This window comes from Pristiophorus japonicus, chromosome Y (assembly GCF_044704955.1).
Source record: "Pristiophorus japonicus isolate sPriJap1 chromosome Y, sPriJap1.hap1, whole genome shotgun sequence".
Classification (NCBI taxonomy): Eukaryota; Metazoa; Chordata; class Chondrichthyes; family Pristiophoridae; genus Pristiophorus; species Pristiophorus japonicus.
In genome coordinates this window covers 20,011,390-20,033,462 of record NC_092011.1, presented here as the reverse complement: position 1 = coordinate 20,033,462, position 22,073 = coordinate 20,011,390, and positions in this window count along the sequence as shown.

Below are 22,073 nucleotides of genomic sequence, written 5' to 3'. Positions count from 1 at the left end.
GTGCAGCACTGTCAGAGGGGCAGTACTGAGGGAGTGCAGCACTGTCGGAGGGGCATTACTGAGGGAGCGCCGCATTGTAGGAGGGGCAGTACTGAGGGAGCGCCACACTGTCGGAGGGGCAGTACTGAGGGAGTGTCGCACTGTCAGAGGGGCAGTACTGAGGGAGTGCCGCACTGTCGGAGGGGCAGCACTGAGGGAGCTCCGCACTGTCGGAGTGTCAGTACTGAGGAAGCGCCGCACTGTCTGAGGGGCAGTACTGAGGGAGCCCTGCACTGTCGGAGGGGCAGTACAGAGGGAGCACTGCACTGTCGGAGGGGCAGTACTGAGGGAGCTCCGAACTGTCGGAGGGTGTGTACTGAGGGAGTGCCGCACTGTCGGAGGGGCAGTACTGAGGGAGTGCAGCACTGTCGGAGGGGCAGTACTGAGGGAGCGCCGCACTGTCAGATGGGCAAGACTGAGGGAATGCCACACTGTCAGAGGGGCAGTGCTGAGGGAGCGCCGCACCATCGGAGGGGCAGTACTGAGGGAGTGCAGCACTGTCGGAGGGGCAGTACTGAGGGAGCGCCGCACTGTCGGAGAGACAGTACTGAGGGAGTGCAGCACTATCGGAGGGTCAGTACTGAGGAAGCGCCGCACTGTCGGAGGGGCAGTACAGAGGGAGTGCTGTACTGTCGGAGGTGCAGTACTGAGGGAGCGCTGCACTGTCGTAGGGGCAGTACTCAGGGAGCTCCGAACTGTCGGAGGGTGTGTACTGAGGGAGTGCCGCACTGTCGGAGGGTGTGTACTGAGGAAGTGCCGCACTGTCAGAGGGGCAGTACTGAGGGAGTGCAGCACTGTCGGAGGGGCAGTACTCAGGGAGTGCTGCACTGTTTGAGGGGCAGTACTGAGGGAGCGCCGCACTGTTGGAAGGGCAGTACTGAGGGAGCGCCGCACTGTCGGAGGGGCAGTACTGAGGGAGTACTGCACTGTCGGAGGTGCAGTACTGAGGGAGTTCCGAACTGTCGGAGGGTGTGGACTGATGGAGTGCCGCACTGTCAGATGGGAAGGACTGAGGGAATGCCACACTGTCGGAGGGGAAGTACTGAGGGAGTGCCGCACTGTTTGAGGGGCAGTACAGAGGGAGCGCCGCACTGTCGGAGGCACAGTACTGAGGGAGTGTGGCACTGACGGAGGGGCAGTAGTGAGGGAGTGCCTCACTGTCGGAGGGGCAGTACTGAGGGAGTGCCGCACTGTTTGAGGGACAGTACTGAGGGAGTGCCGCACTGTCGGAGGGGCAGTACTGAGGGAGTGCCACACTGTCGGAGGGGCAGTACTGAGGGAGCGCCACACTGTCGGTGGGGCAGTGCTGAGGGAGCGCCGCACCATCGGAGGGGCAGTACTGAGGGAGTGCAGCACTGTCAGAGGGGCAGTACTGAGGGAGTGCAGCACCGTCGGAGGGGCATTACTGAGGGAGTGCCGCACTGTCGGAGGGGCAGCACTGAGGGAGATCCGCACTGTCGGAGTGTCAGTACTGAGGAAGCGCCGCACTGTCTGAGGGGCAGTACTGAGGGAGTGTGGCACTGACGGAGGGGAAGTAGTGAGGGAGTGCCGCACTGTCGGAGGGTCAGTACTGAGGGAGTGTCGCACTGTCGGAGGGGAAGTACTGAGGGAGTGCCGCACTGTTTGAGGGGCAGTACAGAGGGAGCGCCGCACTGTCGGAGGCGCAGTACTGAGGGAGTGTGGCACTGACGGAGGGGAAGTAGTGAGGGAGTGCCGCACTGTCGGAGGGGCAGTACTGAGGGAGTGCCGCACTGTTTGAGGGACAGTACTGAGGGAGTGCCGCACTGTCGGAGGGGCAGTACTGAGAGAGTGCCACACTGTCGGAGGTGCAGTACTGAGGGAGCGCCACACTGTCGGAGGGGCAGTGCTGAGGGAGCGCCGCACCATCGGAGGTGCAGTACTGAGGGAGTGCAGCACTGTCAGAGGGGCAGTACTGAGGGAGTGCAGCACTGTCGGAGGGGCAGTACTGAGGGAGCGCCACACTGTCGGAGGGGCAGTACTGAGGGAGTGTGGCACTGTCGGAGGTGCAGTACTGACGGAGTACCGCAATGTCGGAGGGGCAGTACTGAGGGAGTGCCGCACTGTCGGAGGGGCAGCACTGAGGGAGCACCTCACCTTCGGAGGGGCAGTACGGAGAGGGTGCAGCACTGTCGGAGGGACAGTGCTGAGGGAGCGCCGCACCATCGGAGGGGCAGTACTGAGGGAGTGCAGCACTGTCGAAGGGGCAGTACTGAGGGAGCGCCGCACTGTCGGAGAGACAGTACTGAGGGAGTGCAGCACTGTCGGAGAGGCAGCACTGAGGGAGCTCCGCACTATCGGAGGGTCAGTACTGAGGAAGCGCCGCACTGTCGGAGGGGCTGTACTGAGGGAGCGCTGCACTGTCGGAGGGGCAGTACTCAGGGAGCTCCGAACTGTCGGAGGGTGTGTACTGAGGGAGTGCCACACTGTCAGAGGGGCAGTGCTGAGGGAGCACCGCACCTTCGGAGGGGCAGTACGGAGAGGGTGCAGCACTGTCGGAGGGCAGTGCTGAGGGAGCGCCGCACCGTCGGAGGGGCAGTACTGAGGGAGTGCAGCACTGTCGGAGGGTGTGTACTGAGGGAGTGCAGCACTGTCAGAGGGGCAGTACTGAGGGAGTGTGGCACTGTCGGAGGTGCAGTACTGACGGAGTGCCGCACTGTCGGAGGGCAGTACTGAGGGAGTGCAGCACTGTCGGAGGGGCAGTACTGAGGCAGTGTCGCACTGTGGGAGGGGCAGTACTGAGGGAGCGCTGCACTGTCGGAGGGGCAGTGCTGAGGCAGTGTCGCACTGTGGGAGGGGCAGTACTGAGGGAGTACCGCACTTTCGGCGGGGCAGTAATGAGAGAGTGCCACACTGTCGAAGGGTGTGTACTGAGGAAGTGCCGCACTGTCGGAGGGGCAGTACTGAGGGAGTGCCGCATTGTCGGAGGGGCAGTACTCAGGGAGTGCCGCACTGTTTGAGGGGCAGTACTGAGGGAGTGCCGCACTGTTGGAAGGGCAGTACTGAGGGAGCCCTTCACTGTCGGAGGGGCAGTACTGAGGGAGCCCTTCACTGTCGGAGGGGCAGTACTGAGGGAGCCCTTCACTGTCGGAGGGGCAGTACTGAGGGAGTGCTGCACTGTCGGAGGGGCAGTACTGAGGGAGTGCTGCACTGTCGGAGGTGCAGTACTGAGGGAGCGCTGCACTGTCGGAGGGGCAGTACTGAGGGAGTTCCGAACTATCGGAGGGTGTGTACTGAGGGAGTGCCGCACTGTCAGATGGGCAGCACTGAGGGAACGCCACACTGTCAGAGGGGCAGTACTGAGGGAGCACCACACCTTCGGAGGGGCAGTGCTGAGGGAGTGCAGCACTGTCGGAGGGGCAGTACTGAGGGAGCACCACACCTTCGGAGGGGCAATACGGATAGAGTGCAGCTCTGTCGGAGAGGCAGTACTGAGGGAGTGCAGCACTGTCGGAGGGTCAGTACTGAGGGAGTGCCGCACTGTCGGAGGGGAAGTACTGAGGGAGTGCCGCACTGTTTGAGGGGCAGTACAGAGGGAGCGCCGCACTGTCGGAGGCGCAGTACTGAGGGAGTGCCGCACTGTCGGAGGGGCAGTACTGAGGGAGTGTGGCACTGACGGAGGGGCAGTAGTGAGGGAGTGCCGCACTGTCGGAGGGGCAGTACTGAGGGAGTGCCGCACTGTTTGAGGGACAGTACTGAGGGAGTGCCGCACTGTCGGAGGGGCAGTACTGAGGGAGTGCCACACTGTCGGAGGGGCAGTACTGAGGGAGCGCCACACTGTCGGAGGGGCAGTGCTGAGGGAGCGCCGCACCATCGGAGGGGCAGTACTGAGGGAGTGCAGCACTGTCAGAGGGGCAGTACTGAGGGAGTGCAGCACTGTCGGAGGGGCATTACTGAGGGAGTGCCGCACTGTCGGAGGGGCAGCACTGAGGGAGATCCGCACTGTCGGAGTGTCAGTACTGAGGAAGCGCCGCACTGTCTGAGGGGCAGTACTGAGGGAGTGCCGCACTGTCGGAGGGGCAGTACAGAGGGAGTACTGCACTGTCGGAGGTGCAGTACTGAGGGAGCTTCGAACTGTCGGAGGGTGTGTACTGAGGGAATGCCACACTGTCAGAGGGGCAGTGCTGAGGGAGCACCTCACCTTCGGAGGGGCAGTACTGAGGGAGTGCAGCACTGTCGTAAGGGCAGTACTGAGGGAGCGCCGCACTGTCGGAGAGACAGTACTGAGGGAGTGCAGCACTGTCGGAGGGGCAGCACTGAGGGAGCTCCGCACTATCGGAGGGGCAGTACTGAGGGAGCCCTGCACTGTCGGAGGGGCAGTACAAAGGGAGTGCTGCACTGTCGGAGGTGCAGTACTGAGGGAGCGCTGCACTGTCGTAGGGGCAGTACTCAGGGAGCTCCGAACTGTCGGAGGGTGTGTACTGAGGGAGTGCCACACTGTCAGAGGGGCAGTGCTGAGGGAGCACCGCACCTTCAGAGGGGCAACACGGAGAGGGTGCAGCACTGTCGGAGGGACAGTGCTGAGGGAGCGCCGCACCGTCGGAGGGGCAGTACTGAGGGAGTGCAGCACTGTCGGAGGGTGTGTACTGAGGGAGTGCAGCACTGTCAGAGGGGCAGTACTGAGGGAGTGTGGCACTGTCGGAGGTGCAGTACTGACGGAGTGCCGCACTGTCGGAGGGCAGTACTGAGGGAGTGCAGTACTGTCGGAGGGGCAGTACTGAGGCAGTGTCGCACTGTGGGAGGGGCAGTACTGAGGGAGCGCTGCACTGTCGGAGGGACAGTACTGAGGGAGTACCGCACTTTCGGCGGGGCAGTACTGAGAGAGTGCCACACTGTCAGAGGGGCAGTACTGAGGGAGCGCCGCACTGTCAGAGGGGCAGTACTGAGGGAGTGTCGCACTGTCGGAGGGGCAGTACTGAGGGAGCGCCGCACTGTCAGAGGGGCAGTACTGAGGGAGCGCCGCACTGTCAGAGGGGCAGTACTGACGGAGCGCCGCACTGTTGGAAGGGCAGTACTGAGGGAGTGCCGAACTGTCAGAGGGGCAGTACTGAGGGAGCGCCGCACTGTCGGAGGAGCAGTACTGAGGGAGCCCTTCACTGTCGGAGGGGCAGTACTGAGGGAATACTGCACTGTCGGAGGTGCAGTACTGAGGGAGCGCTGCACTGTCGGAGGGTCAGTACTGAGGGAGTTCCGAACTGTCGGAGGGTGTGGACTGAGGGAGTGCCGCACTGTCGGAGGGTCAGTACTGAGGGAGTGCCGCACTGTCGGAGGGGAAGTACTGAGGGAGTGCCGCACTGTTTGAGGGGCAGTACAGAGGGAGCGCCGCACTGTCGGAGGCGCAGTACTGAGGGAGTGTGGCACTGACGGAGGGGCAGTAGTGAGGGAGTGCCGCACTGTCGGAGGGTCAGTACTGAGGGAGTGCCGCAATGTCGGAGGGGAAGTACTGAGGGAGTGCCGCACTGTTTGAGGGGCAGTACAGAGGGAGCGCCGCACTGTCGGAGGCGCAGTACTGAGGGAGTGTGGCACTGACGGAGGGGCAGTAGTGAGGGAGTGCCGCACTGTCGGAGGGGCAGTACTGAGGGAGTGCCGCACTGTTTGAGGGACAGTACTGAGGGAGTGCCGCACTGTCGGAGGGGCAGTACTGAGAGAGTGCCACACTGTCGGAGGTGCAGTACTGAGGGAGCGCCACACTGTCGGAGGGGCAGTGCTGAGGGAGCGCCGCACCATCGGAGGTGCAGTACTGAGGGAGTGCAGCACTGTCAGAGGGGCAGTACTGAGGGAGTGCAGCACTGTCGGAGGGGCATTACTGAGGGAGCGCCGCACTGTAGGAGGGGCAGTACTGAGGGAGCGCCACACTGTCGGAGGGGCAGTACTGAGGGAGTACCGCAATGTCGGAGGGGCAGTACTGAGGGAGTGCCGCACTGTCGGAGGGGCAGCACAGAGGGAGCTCCGCACTGTCGGAGTGTCAGTACTGAGGAAATGCCGCACTATCTGAGGGGCAGTACTGAGGGAGCCCTGCACTGTCGGAGGGGCAGTACAGAGGGAGTACTGCACTGTCGGAGGTGCAGTACTGAGGGAGCGCTGCACTGTCGGAGGGGCAGTAGTGAGGGAGCTCCGAACTGTCGGAGGGTGTGTACTGAGGGAGTGCCGCACTGTCAGATGGGCAGGACTGAGGGAATGCCACACTGTCAGAGGGGCAGTGCTGAGGGAGCACCTCACCTTCGGAGGGGCAGTACGGAGAGGGTGCAGCACTGTCGGAGGGACAGTGCTGAGGGAGTGCCGCACCATCGGAGGGGCAGTACTGAGGGAGTGCAGCACTGTCGGAGGGGCAGTACTGAGGCAGTGTCGCACTGTGGGAGGGGCAGTACTGAGGGAGCGCTGCACTGTCGGAGGGGCAGTACTGAGGCAGTGTCGCACTGTGGGAGGGGCAGTACTGAGGGAGCGCTGCACTGTCGGAGGGGCAGTACTGAGGGAGTACCGCACTTTCGGCGGGGCAGTAATGAGAGAGTGCCACACTGTCGAAGGGTGTGTACTGAGGAAGTGCCGCACTGTCAGAGGGGCAGTACTGAGGGAGCACCACACTGTCGGAGGGGCAGTACTGAGGGAGCGCCGCACTGTCAGAGGGGCAGTACTGAGGGAGTGCCGCATTGTCGGAGGAGCAGTACTGAGGGAGCCCTTCACTGTCGGAGGGGCAGTACTGAGGGAGTGCTGCACTGTCGGAGGTGCAGTACTGAGGGAGTTCCGAACTGTCGGAGGGTGTGTACTGAGGGAGTGCCGCACTGTTTGAGGGGCAGTACTGAGGGAGCGCCGCACTGTTGGAAGGGCAATACTGAGGGAGTGCCGCATTGTCGGAGGAGCAGTACTGAGGGAGCCCTTCACTGTCGGAGGGGCAGTACTGAGGGAGTTCCGAACTGTCGGAGGGTGTGTACTGAGGGAGTGCCGCACTGTTTGAGGGGCAGTACTGAGGGAGCGCCGCACTGTTGGAAGGGCAATACTGAGGGAGCGCCGCACTGTCGGAGGAGCAGTACTGAGGGAGCCCTTCACTGTCGGAGGGGCAGTACTGAGGGAGTGCTGCACTGTCGGAGGTGCAGTACTGAGGGAGCGCTGCACTGTCGGAGGGGCAGTACTGAGGGAGTTCCGAACTGTCGGAGGGTGTGTACTGAGGGAGTGCCGCACTGTCAGATGGGCAGCACTGAGGGAACGCCACACTGTCAGAGGGGCAGTACTGAGGGAGCACCACACCTTCGGAGGGGCAGTACGGATACTGTGCAGCTCTGTTGGAGTGGCAGTGCTGAGGGAGCGTTGCACCATCGGAGGTGCAGTACTGAGGGAGTGCAGCACTGTCGGAGGGGCAGTACTGAGGGAGTGCCGCACTGTCGGAGGGGAAGTACTGAGGGAGTGCCGCACTGTTTGAGGGGCAGTACAGAGGGAGCGCCGCACTGTCAGAGGGGCAGTACTGAGGGAGCACCACACCTTCGGAGGGGCAATACGGATAGAGTGCAGCTCTGTCGGAGAGGCAGTACTGAGGGAGTGCAGCACTGTCGGAGGGGCAGTACTGAGGGAGTGCTGCACTGTCGGAGGGGAAGTACTGAGGGAGTGCCGCACTGTTTGAGGGGCAGTACAGAGGCAGCGCCGCACTGTCGGAGGCGCAGTACTGAGGGAGTGTGGCACTGACGGAGGGGCAGTAGTGAGGGAGTGCCGCACTGTCGGAGGACAATACTGAGGGAGTGCCACACTGTCGGAGGGGCAGTACTGAGGGAGCGCCACACTGTCGGAGGGGCAGTGCTGAGGGAGCGCCGCACCATCGGAGGGTGTGTACTGAGGAAGTGCCACACTTTCGGAGGGGCAGTACTGAGGGAGCGTCACACTGTCGGAGGTGCAGTGCTGAGGGAGTACCGCACTTTCGGCGGGGCAGTACTGAGAGAGTGCCACACTGTCGGAGGGGCAGTACTGAGGGAGCGCCACACTGTCGGAGGTGCAGTGCTGAGGGAGCGCCACACTGTCGGAGGGGAAGTACTGAGGGAGTGCCGTACTGTCGGAGGGGCAGTACTGAGGGAGCGCCGCACTGTCAGAGGGGCAGTACTGAGGGAGTGCCGCATTGTCGGAGGGGCAGTACTCAGGGAGTGCCGCACTGTCGGAGGGGCAGTACTGAAGGAGCGCTGCACTGTCGGAGGAACAGTACTGAGGGAGTACTGCACTGTCGGAGGTGCAGTACTGAGGGAGCGCTGCACTGTCGGAGGTGCAGTGCTGAGGGAGTGCCTCACCATCGGAGGGGCACTCCTGAGGGAGTGCAGCAGTGTCAGAGGGGGAGTACTGAGGGAGTGCAGCACTGTCGGCGGGGCAATACTGAGAGAGTGCCACACTGTCGGAGGGTGTATCCTGAAGGATTGCCACACTGTCAGAGGGATAGTACTGAGGGAGCGCCACACTGTCGGAGGGGCAGGGCTGAGGGAGCGCCACACCATCAGAGGGGGAGTACTGAGGGAGTGCAGCACTGTCGGAGGGGCATTACTGAGGGAGCACCGCACTGTCGGAGGGTCAGTAGTGAGGGAGTGCACACTGTCGGAGGAGGTGTACTGAGGGAGCGCCTCACTGTCGGAGGGGCAGTAATGAGGGAGCGCCGCACTGTGGGAGGGGCAGTACTGAGGGAGCGCTGCACTTTCGGAGGGGCAGTACTGAGGGAGTACCGCACTGTCAGAGGGGCAGTACTGAGGGAGCGCCGCACTGTCAGAGGGGCAGTACTGAGGGAGTGCCGCATTGTCGGAGGGGCAGTACTCAGGGAGTGCCGCACTGTTTGAGGGGCAGTACTGACGGAGCGCCGCACTGTCGGAGGAGCAGCACTGAGGGAGCCCTTCACTGTCGGAGGGGCAGTACTGAGGGAGTACTGCACTGTCGGAGGTGCAGTACTGAGGGAGCGCTGCACTGTCGGAGGGGCAGTACTGAGGGAGTTCCGAACTGTCGGAGGGTGTGTACTGAGGGAGTGCCGCACTGTCAGATGGGCAGTTCTGAGGGAGCACTGCACCTTCGGAGGGGCAGTACGGATAGAGTGCAGCTCTGTTGGAGTGGCAGTGCTGAGGGAGCATTGCACCATCGGAGGCGCAGTACTGAGGGAGTGCAGCACTGTCGGAGGGGCAGTACTGAGGGAGTGCCGCACTGTCGGAGGGGAAGTACTGAGGAAGCGCCGCACTGTTTGAGGGGAAGTACAGAGGGAGCGCCGCAGTGTCGGAGGCGCAGTACTGAGGGAGTGTGGCACTGACGGAGGGGCAGTAGTGAGGGAGTGCCGCACTGTCGGAGGGCAATACTGAGGGAGTGCCACACTGTCGGAGGGGCAGTACTGAGGGAGTGCCACACTGTCGGAGGGGCAGTACTGATGGAGTGCCGCACTGTAGGAGGGGCAGTACTGAGGGAGCGCCGCACTGTCGGAGGGGCAGTACTGAGGGAGCACCACACTGTCGGAGGGGCAGTGCTGAGGGAGCGCCGCACCATCGGAGGGGCAGTACTGAGGGAGTGCAGCACTGTCAGAGGGGCAGTACTGAGGGAGTGCAGCACTGTCGGAGGGGCATTACTGAGGGAGCGCCGCACTGTCGGAGGGGCAGTACTGATGGAGTGCCGCACTGTAGGAGGGGCAGTACTGAGGGAGCGCCGCACTGTCGGAGGGGCAGTACTGAGGGAGTGTGGCACTGTCGGAGGTGCAGTACTGACGGAGTACCGCAATGTCGGAGGGACAGTACTGAGGGAGTGCAGCACTGTCGGAGGGGCAGTACTGAGGGAGCGCCGCACTGTCGGAGGGGCAGTACTGAGGGAGTGCATCACTGTCAGAGGTGCAGTACTGAGGGAGTGCAGCACTGTCGGAGGGGCATTACTGAGGGAGCGCCGCACTGTCGGAGGGGCAGTACTGATGGAGTGCTGCACTGTAGGAGGGGCAGTACTGAGGGAGCGCCGCACTGTCGGAGGGGCAGTACTGAGGGAGTGTGGCACTGTCGGAAGTGCAGTACTGACGGAATACCGCAATGTTGGATGGCAGTACTGAGGGAGTGCCGCACTGTCGGAGGGGCAGCACTGAGGGAGCTCCGCACTGTCGGAGGGTCAGTACTGAGGAAGCGCCGCACTGTCGGAGGGGCAGTACTGAGGGAGCCCTGCACTGTCGGAGGGGCAGTACAGAGGGAGTACTGCACTGTCAGGAGGTGCAGTACTGAGGGAGCGCTGCACTGTCGGAGGGGCAGTACTGAGGGAGTTCCGAACTGTCGGAGGGTGTGTACTGAGGGAGTGCCGCACTGTCAGATGGGCAGTACTGAGGAAATGCCACAATGTCAGAGGGTCAGTGCTGAGGGAGCACCGCACCTTCGGAAGGGCAGTACGGAGAGGGTGCAGCACTGTCGGAGGGATAGTGCTGAGGGAGCGCCGCACCATCGGAGGGGCAGTACTGAGGGAGTACAGCACTGTTGGAGGGTGTGTACTGAGGGAGTGCAGCACTGTCAGAGGGGCAGTACTGAGGGAGTGCAGCACTGTCAGAGGGGCAGTACTGAGGGAGCGCCGCACTGTCGGAGGGGCAGTACTGATGGAGTGCCGCACTGTCAGAGGGGCAGTACTGAGGGAGCGCCGCACTGTCGGAGGGGCAGTACTGAGGGAATGTGGCACTGTCGGAGGTGCAGTACTGATGGAGTGCCGCACTGTCGGAGGGCAGTACTGAGGGAGTGCAGCACTGTCGGAGGGGCAGTACTGAGGCAGTGTCGCACTGTGGGAGGGGCAGTACTGAGGGAGTGCAGCACTGTCGGAGGGGCAGTACTGAGGGAGTGCCGCACTGTGGGAGGGGCAGTACTGAGGGAGTGCCGCATTGTCGGAGGGGCAGTACTCAGGGAGTGCCGCACTGTTTGAGGGGCAGTACTGAGGGAGCGCCGCACTGTTGGAAGGGCAGTACTGAGGGAGCGCCGCACTGTCGGAGGAGCAGTACTGAGGGAGCCCTTCACTGTCGGAGGGGCAGTACTGATGGAGTACTGCACTGTCGGAGGTGCAGTACTGAGGGAGCACTGCACTGTCGGAGGGGCAGTACTGAGGGAGTTCCGAACTGTCGGAGGGTGTGTACTGAGGGAGTGCCGCACTGTCAGATGGGCAGCACTGAGGGAGCACCGCACCTTCGGAGGGGCAGTACGGATAGAGTGCAGCTCTGTTGGAGTGGCAGTGCTGAGGGAGCGTTGCACCATCGGAGGCGCAGTACTGAGGGAGTGCAGCACTGACGGAGGGGCAGTAGTGAGGGAGTGCCGCACTGTCGGAGGGCAATACTGAGGGAGTGCCACACTGTCGGAGGGGCAGTACTGAGGGAGCGCCACACTGTCGGAGGGGCAGTGCTGAGGGAGTGTGGCACTGTCGGAGGGGCAGTACTGAGGGAGCGCCGCACTGTCAGAGGGGCAGTACTGAGGGAGTGCCGCATTGTCGGAGGGGCAGTACTCAGGGAGTGCCGCACTGTTTGAGTGGCAGTACTGAGGGAGTGCCGCACTGTCGGCAGGGCAGTACTGAGGGAGCCCTTCACTGTCGGAGGGGCAGTACTGAGGGAGTACTGCACTGTCGGAGGTGGAGTACTGAGGGAGTTCCGAACTGTCGGAGGGTGTGTACTGAGGGAGTGCCGCACTGTCAGATGGGCAGCACTGAGGGAGTGCCGCACTGTCGGAGGGGAAGTACTGAGGGAGTGCCGCACTGTTTGAGGGGCAGTACAGAGGGAGCGCCGCACTGTCGGAGGTGCAGTACTGAGGGAGTGTGGCACTGACGGAGGGGCAGTAGTGAGGGAGTGCCACACTGTCGGAGGGGCAGTGCTGAGGGAGCGCCACACTGTCGGAGGGCAATACTGAGGGAGTGCCACACTGTCGGAAGGGCAGTGCTGAGGGAGCGCCGCACCATCGGAGGGGCAGTACTGAGGGAGTGCAGCACTGTCAGAGGGGCAGTACTAAGGGAGCGCCACACTGTCGGAGGGGCAGTGCTGAGGGAGCGCCGCACCATCGGAGGGGCAGTACTGAGGGAGTGCAGCACTGTCAGAGGGGCAGTACTGAGGGAGTGCAGCACTGTCGGAGGGGCATTACTGAGGGAGCGCCGCACTGTCGGAGGGGCAGTACTGATGGAGTGCCGCACTGTTGGAGGGGCAGTACTGAGGGAGCGCCGCACTATCGGAGGGGCAGTAATGAGGGAGTGTGGCACTGTCGGAGGTGCAGTACTGACGGAGTACCGCATTGTCGGAGGGGCAGCACTGAGGGAGCTCCGCACTGTCGGAGTGTCAGTACTGAGGAAGCGCCGCACTGTCAGATGGGCAGGACTGAGGGAATGCCACACTGTCAGAGGGGCAGTGCTGAGGGATCACCTCACCTTCGGAGGGGCAGTACGGAGAGGGTGCAGCACTGTCGGAGGGACAGTGCTGAGGGAGCGCCGCACCATCGGAGGGGCAGTACTGAGGGAGTGCAGCACTGTCGGAGGGGCAGTACTGAGGGAGCGCCGCACTGTCGGAGAGACAGTACTGAGGGAGTGCCGCACTGTCGGAGGGGCAGTACTGAGGGAGTGCCGCACAGTTTGAGGGGCAGTACTGAGAGAGCGCTGCACTGTCGGAGGGGCAGTACAGAGGGAGCACCGCGTTGTCGGAGGGGCAGTACTGAGGGAGTGTGGCACTGTCGGAGGGAAAGCATGAGGGAGCTCCGCACTGTCGGAGGGTCAGTACTGAGGGAGCCCTGCACTGTCGGTGGGGCAGTACAGAGGGAGTACTGCACTGTCGGAGGTGCAGTACTGGGGGAGCGCTGCACTGTCGGAGGGGCAGGATTGAGGGAGCTCCGAACTGTCGGAGGGTGTCTACTGAGGGAGTGCCGCACTGTCAGATGGGCAGTACTGAGGAAATGCCACACTGTCAGAGGGGCAGTGCTGAGGGAGCACCGCACCTTCGGAGGGGCAGTACGGAGAGGGTGCAGCACTGTCGGAGGGACAGTGCTGAGGGAGCGCCGCACCATCGGAGGGGCAGTACTGAGGGAGTGCAGCACTGTTGGAGGGTGTGTACTGAGGGAGTGCAGCACTGTCAGAGGGGCAGTACTGAGGGAGTGCAGCACTGTCGGAGGGGCAGTACTGATGGAGTGCCGCACTGTCGGAGGGGCAGTACTGAGGGAGTGCCGCACTGTCAGAGGGGCAGTACTGAGGGAGTGCAGCACTGTCGGAGGGGCAGTACTGAGGGAGCGCCGCACTGTCGGAGGGGCAGTACTGATGGAGTGCCGCACTGTCAGAGGGGCAGTACTGAGGGAGTGCAGCACTGTCAGAGGGGCAGTACTGAGGGAGCTCCGCATTGTCGGAGGGGCAGTACTGAGGGAGTGTGGCACTGTCGGAGGTGCAGTACTGACGGAGTGCCGCACTGTCGGAGGGCTGTACTGAGGGAGTGCAGTACTGTCGGAGGGGCAGTACTGAGGGAGATCCGCACTGTCGGATGGGCAGTACTGAAGGAGCACCGCACTGTCGGAGAGGCAGTACTGAGGGAGCTCTGCACTGTCGGAGGGGCAGTACTGAGGGACCACGCACCTTGGGAGGGTCAGTACTGAGAGAGCGCTGCACTGTCGGAGGGTCAGTACTGAGGGAGCTCCGAACTGTCGGAGGGTGTGTACTGAGGGAGTGCCGCACTGTCAGATGGGCAGTACTGAGGAAATGCCACAATGTCAGAGGGTCAGTGCTGAGGGAGCACCGCACCTTCGGAAGGGCAGTACGGAGAGGGTGCAGCACTATCGGAGGGATAGTGCTGAGGGAGCGCCGCACCATCGGAGGGGCAGTACTGAGGGAGTACAGCACTGTTGGAGGGTGTGTACTGAGGGAGTGCAGCACTGTCAGAGGGGCAGTACTGAGGGAGTGCAGCACTGTCAGAGGGGCAGTACTGAGGGAGCGCCGCACTGTCGGAGGGGCAGTACTGATGGAGTGCCGCACTGTCAGAGGGGCAGTACTGAGGGAGCGCCGCACTGTCGGAGGGGCAGTACTGAGGGAATGTGGCACTGTCGGAGGTGCAGTACTGATGGAGTGCCGCACTGTCGGAGGGCAGTACTGAGGGAGTGCAGCACTGTCGGAGGGGCAGTACTGAGGCAGTGTCGCACTGTGGGAGGGGCAGTACTGAGGGAGTGCAGCACTGTCGGAGGGGCAGTACTGAGGGAGTGCCGCACTGTGGGAGGGGCAGTACTGAGGGAGCGCTGCACTGTCGGAGGGGCACTACTGAGGGAGTACCGCACTTTCGGCGGTGCAGTAATGAGGGAGTGCCACACTGTCGAAGGGTGTGTACTGAGGAAGTGCCGCACTGTCAAAGGGGCAGTACTGAGGGAGCGCCACACTGTCGGAGGGGCAGTACTGAGGGAGCGCCGCACTGTCAGAGGGGCAGTACTGAGGGAGTGCCGCATTGTCGGAGGGGCAGTACTCAGGGAGTGCCGCACTGTTTGAGGGGCAGTACTGAGGGAGCGCCGCACTGTCAGAGGGGCAGTACTGAGGGAGTGCCGCATTGTCGGAGGGGCAGTACTCAGGGAGTGCCGCACTGTCGGAGGGGCAGTACTGAGGGAGCGCCGCACTGTCGGAGGAGCAGTACTGAGGGAGCCCTTCACTGTCGGAGGTGCAGTACTGAGGGAGTTCCGAACTGTCGGAGGGTGTGTACTGAGGGAGTGCCGCACTGTCAGATGGGCAGCACTGAGGGAGCACCGCACCTTCGGAGGGGCAGTACGGATAGAGTGCAGCTCTGTTGGAGTGGCAGTGCTGAGGGAGCGTTGCACCATCGGAGGCGCAGTACTGAGGGAGTGCAGCACTGACGGAGGGGCAGTAGTGAGGGAGTGCCGCACTGTCGGAGGGCAATACTGAGGGAGTGCCACACTGTCGGAGGGGCAGTACTGAGGGAGCGCCACACTGTCGGAGGGGCAGTGCTGAGGGAGCGCCGCACCATCGGAGGGGCAGTACAGAGGGAGCGCCGCACTGTCGGAGGCGCAGTACTGAGGGAGTGCTGCACTGTCAGAGGGGCAGTACTGAGGGAGTGCCGCATTGTCGGAGGGGCAGTACTCAGGGAGTGCCGCACTGTTTGAGTGGCAGTACTGAGGGAGTGCCGCACTGTCGGCAGGGCAGTACTGAGGGAGCCCTTCACTGTCGGAGGGGCAGTACTGAGGGAGTACTGCACTGTCGGAGGTGCAGTACTGAGGGAGTTCCGAACTGTCGGAGGGTGTGTACTGAGGGAGTGCCGCACTGTCAGATGGGCAGCACTGAGGGAGTGCCGCACTGTCGGAGGGGCAGTACTGAGGGAGTGTGGCACTGACGGAGGGGCAGTAGTGAGGGAGTGCCACACTGTCGGAGGGGCAGTGCTGAGGGAGCGCCACACTGTCGGAGGGGCAGTGCTGAGGGAGCGCCGCACCATCGGAGGGGCAGTACAGAGGGAGCGCCGCACTGTCGGAGGCGCAGTACTGAGGGAGTGTGGCAATGACGGAGGGGCAGTACTGAGGGAGTGCCGCACTTTCAAAGGGCAGTACTGAAGGAGTGCCGCACTGTTTGAGGGACAGTACTGAGGGAGCACTGCACTGTCGGAGGGCAATACTGAGGGAGTGCCACACTGTCGGTGGGGCAGTGCTGAGGGAGCGCCGCACCATCGGAGGGGCAGTACTGAGGGAGTGCAGCACTGTCGGAGGGGCAGTACTGAGGGAGCGCCGCACTGTCGGAGGGGCAGTACTGATGGAGTGCCGCACTGTCAGAGGGGCAGTACTGAGGGAGTGCAGCACTGTCTGAGGGGCAGTACTGAGGGAGCTCCGCATTGTCGGAGGGGCAGTACTGAGGGAGTGTGGCACTGTCGGAGGTGCAGTACTGACGGAGTGCCGCACTGTCGGAGGGCTGTACTGAGGGAGTGCAGTACTGTCGGAGGGGCAGTACTGAGGGAGATCCGCACTGTCGGATGGGCAGTACTGAAGGAGCACCGCACTGTCGGAGAGGCAGTACTGAGGGAGCTCTGCACTGTCGGAGGGGCAGTACTGAGGGACCACGCACCTTGGGAGGGTCAGTACTGAGAGAGCGCTGCACTGTCGGAGGGTCAGTACTGAGGGAGCTCCGAACTGTCGGAGGGTGTGTACTGAGGGAGTGCCGCACTGTCAGATGGGCAGTACTGAGGAAATGCCACAATGTCAGAGGGTCAGTGCTGAGGGAGCACCGCACCTTCGGAAGGGCAGTACGGAGAGGGTGCAGCACTATCGGAGGGATAGTGCTGAGGGAGCGCCGCACCATCGGAGGGGCAGTACTGAGGGAGTACAGCACTGTTGGAGGGTGTGTACTGAGGGAGTGCAGCACTGTCAGAGGGGCAGTACTGAGGGAGTGCAGCACTGTCAGAGGGGCAGTACTGAGGGAGCGCCGCACTGTCGGAGGGGCAGTACTGATGGAGTGCCGCACTGTCAGAGGGGCAGTACTGAGGGAGCGCCGCACTGTCGGAGGGGCAGTACTGAGGGAATGTGGCACTGTCGGAGGTGCAGTACTGATGGAGTGCCGCACTGTCGGAGGGCAGTACTGAGGGAGTGCAGCACTGTCGGAGGGGCAGTACTGAGGCAGTGTCGCACTGTGGGAGGGGCAGTACTGAGGGAGTGCAGCACTGTCGGAGGGGCAGTACTGAGGGAGTGCCGCACTGTGGGAGGGGCAGTACTGAGGGAGCGCTGCACTGTCGGAGGGGCACTACTGAGGGAGTACCGCACTTTCGGCGGTGCAGTAATGAGGGAGTGCCACACTGTCGAAGGGTGTGTACTGAGGAAGTGCCGCACTGTCAAAGGGGCAGTACTGAGGGAGCGCCACACTGTCGGAGGGGCAGTACTGAGGGAGCGCCGCACTGTCAGAGGGGCAGTACTGAGGGAGTGCCGCATTGTCGGAGGGGCAGTACTCAGGGAGTGCCGCACTGTTTGAGGGGCAGTACTGAGGGAGCGCCGCACTGTTGGAAGGGCAGTACTGAGGGAGCGCCGCACTGTCGGAGGAGCAGTACTGAGGGAGCCCTTCACTGTCGGAGGTGCAGTACTGAGGGAGCGCTGCACTGTCGGAGGGGCAGTACTGAGGGAGTTCCGAACTGTCGGAGGGTGTGTACTGAGGGAGTGCCGCACTGTCAGATGGGCAGCACTGAGGGAGCACCGCACCTTCGGAGGGGCAGTACTGAGGGAGTGCAGCACTGACGGAGGGGCAGTAGTGAGGGAGTGCCGCACTGTCGGAGGGCAATACTGAGGGAGTGCCACACTGTCGGAGGGGCAGTACTGAGGGAGCGCCACACTGTCGGAGGGGCAGTGCTGAGGGAGCGCCGCACCATCGGAGGGGCAGTACAGAGGGAGCGCCGCACTGTCGGAGGCGCAGTACTGAGGGAGTGCTGCACTGTCAGAGGGGCAGTACTGAGGGAGTGCCGCATTGTCGGAGGGGCAGTACTCAGGGAGTGCCGCACTGTTTGAGTGGCAGTACTGAGGGAGTGCCGCACTGTCGGCAGGGCAGTACTGAGGGAGCCCTTCACTGTCGGAGGGGCAGTACTGAGGGAGTACTGCACTGTCGGAGGTGCAGTACTGAGGGAGTTCCGAACTGTCGGAGGGTGTGTACTGAGGGAGTGCCGCACTGTCAGATGGGCAGCACTGAGGGAGTGCCGCACTGTCGGAGGGGCAGTACTGAGGGAGTGTGGCACTGACGGAGGGGCAGTAGTGAGGGAGTGCCACACTGTCGGAGGGGCAGTGCTGAGGGAGCGCCACACTGTCGGAGGGGCAGTGCTGAGGGAGCGCCGCACCATCGGAGGGGCAGTACAGAGGGAGCGCCGCACTGTCGGAGGCGCAGTACTGAGGGAGTGTGGCAATGACGGAGGGGCAGTACTGAGGGAGTGCCGCACTTTCAAAGGGCAGTACTGAAGGAGTGCCGCACTGTTTGAGGGACAGTACTGAGGGAGCACTGCACTGTCGGAGGGCAATACTGAGGGAGTGCCACACTGTCGGTGGGGCAGTGCTGAGGGAGCGCCGCACCATCGGAGGGGCAGTACTGAGGGAGTGCAGCACTGTCAGAGGGGCAGTACTAAGGGAGCGCCACACTGTCGGAGGGGCAGTGCTGAGGGAGCGCCGCACCATCGGAGGGGCAGTACTGAGGGAGTGCAGCACTGTCAGAGGGGCAGTACTGAGGGAGTGCAGCACTGTCGGAGGGGCATTACTGAGGGAGCGCCGCACTGTCGGAGGGGCAGTACTGATGGAGTGCCGCATTGTTGGAGGGGCAGTACTGAGGGAGCGCCGCACTATCGGAGGGGCAGTAATGAGGGAGTGTGGCACTGTCGGAGGTGCAGTACTGACGGAGTACCGCATTGTCGGAGGGGCAGCACTGAGGGAGCTCCGCACTGTCGGAGTGTCAGTACTGAGGAAGCGCCGCACTGTCAGATGGGCAGGACTGAGGGAATGCCACACTGTCAGAGGGGCAGTGCTGAGGGATCACCTCACCTTCGGAGGGGCAGTACGGAGAGGGTGCAGCACTGTCGGAGGGACAGTGCTGAGGGAGCGCCGCACCATCGGAGGGGCAGTACTGAGGGAGTGCAGCACTGTCGGAGGGGCAGTACTGAGGGAGCGCCGCACTGTCGGAGAGACAGTACTGAGGGAGTGCCGCACTGTCGGAGGGGCAGTACTGAGGGAGTGCCGCACAGTTTGAGGGGCAGTACTGAGAGAGCGCTGCACTGTCGGAGGGGCAGTACAGAGGGAGCACCGCGTTGTCGGAGGGGCAGTACTGAGGGAGTGTGGCACTGTCGGAGGGGCAATAAAGAGGGAGAGCTGCACTGTCGGAGGGCAATATTGAGGGAGTGCAGCACTGTGGGAGGGGCATTACTGAGGGAGTGTGGCACTGTCGGAGGGAAAGCATGAGGGAGCTCCGCACTGTGGAGGGTCAGTACTGAGGAAGCGCCGCACTGTCGGAGGGGCAGTACTGAGGGAGCCCTGCACTGTCGGTGGGGCAGTACAGAGGGAGTACTGCACTGTCGGAGGTGCAGTACTGGGGGAGCGCTGCACTGTCGGAGGGGCAGGATTGAGGGAGCTCCGAACTGTCGGAGGGTGTCTACTGAGGGAGTGCCGCACTGTCAGATGGGCAGTACTGAGGAAATGCCACACTGTCAGAGGGGCAGTGCTGAGGGAGCACCGCACCTTCGGAGGGGCAGTACGGAGAGGGTGCAGCACTGTCGGAGGGACAGTGCTGAGGGAGCGCCGCACCATCGGAGGGGCAGTACTGAGGGAGTGCAGCACTGTTGGAGGGTGTGTACTGAGGGAGTGCAGCACTGTCAGAGGGGCAGTACTGAGGGAGTGCAGCACTGTCGGAGGGGCAGTACTGAGGGAGCGCCGCACTGTCGGAGGGGCAGTACTGATGGAGTGCCGCACTGTCAGAGGGGCAGTACTGAGGGAGTGCAGCACTGTCAGAGGGGCAGTACTGAGGGAGCTCCGCATTGTCGGAGGGGCAGTACTGAGGGAGTGCCGCACTGTCAGAGGGGCAGTACTGAGGGAGCGCCGCACTGTCGGAGGGGCAGTACTGATGGAGTGCCGCACTGTCGGAGGGGCAGTACTGAGGGAGCGCCGCACTGTCGGAGGGGCAGTACTGAGGGAGTGTGGCACTGTCGGAGGTGCAGTACTGACGGAGTGCCGCACTGTCGGAGGGCTGTACTGAGGGAGCACCGCACTGTCGGAGGGGCAGTACTGAGGGAGTACCGCACTGTCGGAGGGCTGTACTGAGGGAGCACCGCACTGTCGGAGGTGCAGTACTGACGGAGTGCCGCACTGTCGGAGGGCTGTACTGAGGGAGCACCGCACTGTCGGAGGGGCAGTACTGAGGGAGTGCAGTACTGTCGGAGGGGCAGTACTGAGGGAGATCCGCACTGTCGGATGGGCAGTACTGAAGGAGCACCGCACTGTCGGAGAGGCAGTACTGAGGGAGCTCTGCACTGTCGGAGGGGCAGTACTGAGGGACCACGCACCTTGGGAGGGGCAGTACGGAGAGAGTGCAGCACTGTCGGAGGGGCAATGCTGAGGGAGCGCCGCACCATCGGAGGGGCAGTACTGAGGGAGTGCAGCACTGTCGGAGGGGCAGTACTGATGGAGTGCCGCACTGTGTGAGGGGCAGTACTGAGGGAGCGCTGCACTGTCGGAGTGGCAGTACAGAGGGAGCACCGCACTGTCAGAGGGGCAGGACTGAGGGATTGTTGCACTGTTGGAGGGACAGTACTGAGGGAGTGCCGCACTGTCGGAGGGCAGTACTGAGGGAGTGCCGCACAGTTTGAGGGGCAATATTGAAGGAGCGCTGCACTGTCGGAGGGGCAGTACAGAGGGAGCGCCGCACTGTCGGAGGGCAGTACTGATGGAGTGTGGCACTAACGGAGGTGCAGTACTGAGGGAGTGCCGCACTGTCGGAGGGCAGTACTGAGGGAGTGCCACACTGTTTGAGGGACAGTACTGAGGGAGCGCCGCACTGTCGGAGGGCAATACTGAGGGAGTGCCACACTGTCGGAGGTGCAGGACTGGAGGAGCGCCACACTGTCGGAGGGGCAGTGCTGAGGGAGCGCCGCACCGTCGGAGGGACAGTACTGAGGGAGTGCAGCACTGTCAGAGGGGCATTACTGAGCGAGCGCCGCACTGTCGGAAGGGCAGTAATGATGGAGTGCCGCACTGTCAGAGGGGCAGTACTGAGGGAGCGCCGCACTGTCGGAGGGGCAGTACTGAGGGAGTGTGGCACTGACGGAGGTGCAGTACTGATGGAGTGCCGCACTGTCGGAGGGCAGTACTGAGGGAGTGCAGCACTGTCGCAGGTGCAGTACTGATGGAGCGCCGCAATGTCGGAGAGGCAGTACTGAGGGAGTGCCGCACTGTTTGAGGGACAGTACTGAGGGAGCACTGCACTGTCGGAGGGCAATACTGAGGGAGTGCCGCACTGTTTGAGGGGCAGTACTGAGGCTGCGCCACACTGTCGGAGGGTCAGTACTGAGGGAGTGCACACTGTCGGAGGAGGAGTACTGAGGGAGCGCCGCACTGTCGGAGGGGCAGTACTGAGGGAGTGCACACTGTCGGAGGGGCAGTACTGAGGGAGCGCCGCACTGTCGGAGGGGCAGTGCTGAGGGAGTGCCGCACTGTTGGAGGGGCAGTACTAAAGGAGCCCTGCACTGTCGGAGGGGCAGTACTGAGGCAGTATCGCACTGTGGGAGGGGCAGTACTGAGGGAGCTCTGCACTGTCGGAGGGGCAGTACTGAGGGAGTACCGCACTGTTGGCGGGGCAGTACTGAGGGAGTGCCACACTGTCGGAGGGTGTGTACTGAGGGAGTGCCGCACTGTCAGAGGGGCAGTACTGAGGGAGCGCCACAATGTCGGAGGGCCAGTACTGAGGGAGTGCCGCACTGTCGGAGGGGCAGTACTGAGGGAGCGCCGCACTGTCAGAGGGGCAGTACTGAAGGATTCCGTATTGTCGGAGGGGCAATACTGAGGGAGTGCCGCACTGTTTGGGGGGCAGTACTGAGGGAGCGCTGCACTGTCGGAGGGGCAGTACTGAGGGAGTGCCGCACTGTCGGAGGGGCAGTACTGAGGGAGCGCCGCACTGTCGGAGGGGCAGTACTGAGGGAGTGCCGCACTGTCGGAGGGTGTGTACTGAGGGAGTGCCGCACTGTCAGAGGGGCAGTACTGAGGGAGCACCACACTGTCGGAGGGGCAGTACTGAGGGAGTGCCGCACTGTCGGAGGGGCAGTACTGAGGGAGCGCCGCACTGTCAGAGAGGCAGTACTGAGGGATTCCGTATTGTCGGAGGGGCAGTACTGAGGGAGTGCCGCACTGTTTGGGGGGCAGTACTGAGGGAGCGCTGCACTGTCGGAGGGGCAGTACTGAGGGAGTGCTGCACTGTCGGAGGGGCGGTACTGAGGGAGCGCCGCACTGTCGGAGGGGCAGTACTGAGGGAGCGCCGCACTGTCAGAGGGGCAGTACTGAGGGATTCCGTATTGTCGGAGGGCAGTACTGAGGGAGTGCCGCACTGTTTGGGGGGCAGTACTGAGGGAGTAC